Source organism: Miscanthus floridulus, unplaced genomic scaffold, assembly GCF_019320115.1.
Source record: "Miscanthus floridulus cultivar M001 unplaced genomic scaffold, ASM1932011v1 os_2702, whole genome shotgun sequence".
In the NCBI taxonomy this organism is placed as follows: Eukaryota; Viridiplantae; Streptophyta; class Magnoliopsida; order Poales; family Poaceae; genus Miscanthus; species Miscanthus floridulus.
This window is the reverse complement of record NW_027098464.1, coordinates 5,471-10,173: the sequence shown is the minus strand read 5'-3', so window position 1 is coordinate 10,173 and position 4,703 is coordinate 5,471. Positions and strand designations below refer to the sequence as shown.

The 4,703-nt window shown below is 44.8% G+C and overlaps 1 pseudogene; it reads right to left on the bottom strand.

The window, feature by feature from the left end:
- Positions 1-1,417: 1,417 nt before the first annotated feature.
- Positions 1,418-2,693, bottom strand: LOC136535351 (protein ALP1-like; annotated as a pseudogene).
- Positions 2,694-4,703: the final 2,010 nt, after the last annotated feature.

The window sequence follows — 4,703 nt, the reverse complement described above, 5'->3', positions numbered from 1 at the left end:
AAATTTCAAAAGTTGAAAATATATTTAACAGTAGGTGAACATGTAGATTACTCAGTTATGAATCTAACACAACTTGAATAGATCAAAACAGAGTTAAAACGGAGAAGATATGGCCTACAGAAGATAGTGACAATTTTGTAAATAGATGAAACTAAATTTTTGAATTGAAATAAATAAAATATGAGTTTTAAATCTGGCCGAGGACTACAGGCACTAATAGGAGAAAGGGCAAGGGTCCTTTTGAAAGAAACCAGGGACAATAGGCTGAGATCCAAATAATTATAAGGGCCTTTTAGCAAAAACGACAGGCGAAGGGGTATAGGCTAATTTGAGCCGTTGGATCTAGGATGGATGGCTTGGATTAGATCAGAGGGGGAGAGAGATGCCGGCCAGCCAGAATAGTGCCAGACATGGCAGACTCCATTGTCGGCGGCGAGTAACTCACCGACGAGCACAGGAAATGGCCTACAGGCCATGAGAGAACAAACCAGAAACATGGGGAGAAAGAGAAGGAGATGGCGAACTCACCTAGGGGGTTATCTTCAGCGATGGAAGCTCAGAAGGGGCATGACGCACAACTCAGCAAATGGTAATGGTGGTGGCGCTAGGGTTGTGATGAAGCGACGTCTCGGCAAGGAGGCTACGGCTCTAGAACGGGATAGAGAGGCGGCGCGTAGAGTAGCTCGGTATATATGGCCTAGAGAATGCGTGGGAGGCAAGGCAATGCAAAGGAGGAGGCATCATGGACACGGACTCACCGGCAGCACGGCGGAGTCCTAGCCGATGTGAAGGTAGAGGAAGCAGCTAACAGGTTGGGTCCACCTGTCGATGCGAGAGGGAGCGGTCCCGGCCGTCACACAGACAGAGGAGAGAGGAGGCGCGCATCCGTGCGGACTGCGGCTAAGCCACAGCTTGGGCCGCTGGGAGCGGGAGCGGGCGACACGGCCTGCACGGCTGCTAGGCTACGAGGAGGGAGAGGAGCAGGCCTGGGCCTTCGGGCCAAACGAAAGAGAGTGTGTTTACTTATTTCAAAACCAATTTCAAATATTAACCAAATCAAATTTGAATATGGTTTAAAATACACTTTTTAGTTCAAATAAAAATGAGCAATTTTGGTAAGTTTTCCAAAGATAAATTCTACAACATTTTAAATCCTTTTATTTTCAAATTTTCTTTTCTTTTATTTTAAAGCCAATTTCAAAAGCATCTTGAATTTTGGATTCAACCACTCATTGCAATAAATTAAATGCACCGGTGTGTATGCACATCCATGTTGCTACTCCTTATGATAAATTTTAATTTAACAAAAAATTATTATTTTCCTATATTTCATGAGCACACAAATTCATAAATAAATTATTTTAACTCTATTTTCAAAGGAGCAAATTTTAGGGTGTTATAGAATATATGATTATTTTCATATCAACAAGGCATCGAGCTCAGGGGTACTATCATGGGATATTGTCACCTTTTCTCCCATGTCATCATAATTGAAATCACCTTCGTCATCCCCTTCATCCTCAACAATCATGTTGTGCATAATGATACAAGCATTAATGATTTCTCCAAGCATGTCCTCATCCCACAAATGAGCTGGTCTTTGAACGATAGCAAAGCAAGCATGTAGGACCCCAAACGCTCTTTCAACATCCTTTCTACACGCTTCTTGTTCCTTAGCAAAATATTTCTTCTTGTTACCTTGAGGTTCTGGTATGGTCTTCATGAAAGTGGCCCAATATAGATATATGCCATCTGCGAGATAATAACCCAATGTATAATTGTTTCCATTAATGCTATAATTAACCTGTGGACCTTCACCATCAGTAAGCCTTGCAAAAATAGGAGATCTTTGGAGAACATTGGTATCATTATGCGAGCCTGGCATCCAAAAAAACATGCCAAATCCAAACATCTTTAGAAGCAACCACTTCTAGTATAATTGTAGGATCCTTTTTGTGCCCCACGTACATACCCTGCCATGCAATGGGACAATTTTTCCAAATCCAATGCATGCAATCTATGGAACCAAGCATACCTGGAAAACCTTTTCTCTCACCAATTTCAAGCAATCTAGCTGTATCATGTTCATTAGGCATTCTCATGTACTCATGCCCAAATATTTGAACAATAGCTCTGACAAACCTTCTCAAACTCTCTAGAGCAGTACTCTCACCAATAGGAACATACTCTTCCATAGCATCAGCCGCTACTCCATAAGCTATCATCTGAAATTCTGCCACAACCTTCTGCAAACAAGATAGTCCTCGGGTACTAGCTGCATTCCTCTTTTGCACAAAATAGTCATCATGCTCCTCAATAGCATTCATTATACGAACAAAAACATGATGCCTCATTCAAAATCTATGCAAGAAGATAAATTTATTAGGTGAAAATCAAATGCATATACAAGGTATAATTGAAAAGAAATATAGGGTACGTACAAACCTGCACCTGAAATAGTTTGGCTCATACGTAGTATCATCTGAAAAATAGTCTTGATAAAGTCTCACATGCCCTGACTGTCTGTCATGATTTAATACACGATGTCCCTCAATGGAACCACGATGACGTGGTTCATTGCTAATATCCATTGCTACTATGTGGGCAGCAGCAATATAGAATTCATCATCATCATCCAAAAATGATGAATCCACCACTTCATTCATTAGATTGAACTTAGCTTTAGAATCCATTACACACCTATGGCTCTAGGGCAAAGCTAAGGCAGGTGTGATAAAAAACACATGATGGGTTGACCTGACAAATACCGAACGCATGAAGTGCTCGCCGTCGTCGACTACTGCTTGGCACCGATGTCGCACCGAGCGACCAGGTAGGGAGGACCGTTCCAAGTGGAGCGCCGCCAAGGGGTAGTTGTGCGTTGCGACTTTGCGAGCAGACCTAGCGGCGTAGTCGTGTGTTGTGACTTTGCGAGCAGACCTAGCAGCGGACATATATTGCGAGCGGCCAAGGACCAACCGTTAGGATGATGTGGCCCATTTAAATATACAAAAGGACCATATTTTGCTAGGCTGCTATAGCACTCATCTTTTTGAGGGCCTTTTCTATTTTACATGATGGCTAAATCAAAAGATTTAGCATTTATTTTTAGCTAACCTGTAGGAGTTGCTCTAAGACCCATGAAAGTGGGTGGCTTGGGGCGTCAATGTGTGAATTTGAGTTAGGTGATGGTGTGTGGTGCCAGTGGCAAGGATCGAGGAGCAAATGGAGTTGAGCGGGCCCAAGGGGTGGATAGGCGGGGTAGGGGGTGGGGGTTGTGAGAGGGGTGTGTCATGACAATGCAAGAGGCAGGTGGTGACAACAAGAAGGGCAAGGGACGGGCAACTTATGATGGCGAGAGGGGCAAGGTCGGCGGACTGCATGCGAGGGCCATACAGCATTATGGCATGTGGGGTTGACAAATGGAGTGGGCGGTAACACAACGCGATAGGGTTTGGGGGTATTTTTTATGAGAGGATGTGTGGTGCTGCCATGATTTCTTCATTGGTCTAAGTGAAAGCTTGCGCGGGCTGACCATCTTTTGGCGCACATTCATGAAATAAATTTTTGCACGACATTTTGTTCAAAATCTCAAGAAAACTTATTGCCCTCATGAAATCTCTATTTCTAGCGGTGAAAGTGTAAAAGGAACATCAAAAGTGTGTGTAATTTCCACTAAATTTACATGATTAGCTTGATCACATTAGTGAGAGACGTGAGATAGTGTAACACCCTAAAATTTTGACATAGTTTAAAAATCACTAAAATTTGAACTTTTTAAAACTTTGACTAGGAACTAGAATATATACCCAACATAGATAATATTTACAAAATAAATTAACATAGGAAATAAAACTTGATGTGTGAAACTTGGTGTGCTTGAGTGATTGCTTGTTTGTTGAACTTATGGTGGTACACTTTTGCATACTCATGCATTCAAATTTAAATTCAAATCATATAAACATATGCATATATATAATCAGGAAAATAGAAAAGGAAAAGGAAAATGGAAAATCCACTTGGGCTCAATCTCTCCCTCTCCATCTCACCCGGCCTGCAGCAGCCCATCTCCTCCTCTTCTCCCTCCCCTCTCCCCTTCCCTTCTCCCGCGTGGGCTGGCCCACCAACGCTTGGCCCAGCCGCACCACGCCCCCCTTCTCCCTCTCTCCCTCGCTAACGCCTAGGTCCCACCCATCAGCTTCGTCGTCCACCTTGTGGCTGGCAGCCATACACGGCACAGCCGCGTGTCAATGCCCCGCCGGCTCCACCCGGGTGCTAGCGGAGGTAAATGGTGACACAACGTGACCATGGGAACCCACGGCACCCCTTTTCTCCTCCTCTCCCCTCTTTGCCCTCACTGTGAACTCGTCAACGCCGATGCCATGGTCGCCACCGCACTGAGCTACTGGAGTAGCCGCCAAGGCCCTTCAACATGCGCATGGGCAAGCTCTAGCTGTGGCAAAGTGACCCAATGAGGTCAACCGGGAGCACACATGGTGGATAAGAAATGGCTGGGGAAATATCTCGCCGCCGGGACACCCACCTAGTCGGCCTATAAATTGGCCTAGCTGGCGACGCTCTTGCCTCACCCTCTCCACCATCTGCTCCGCCGAGGGTGAGAACACACCATCTCCCCCTCCATTCCACCTCTCTCCTCTTCCTCTCCGCTCTCTTCCAATTTCCCCCCATTCAGGAGTTCACTG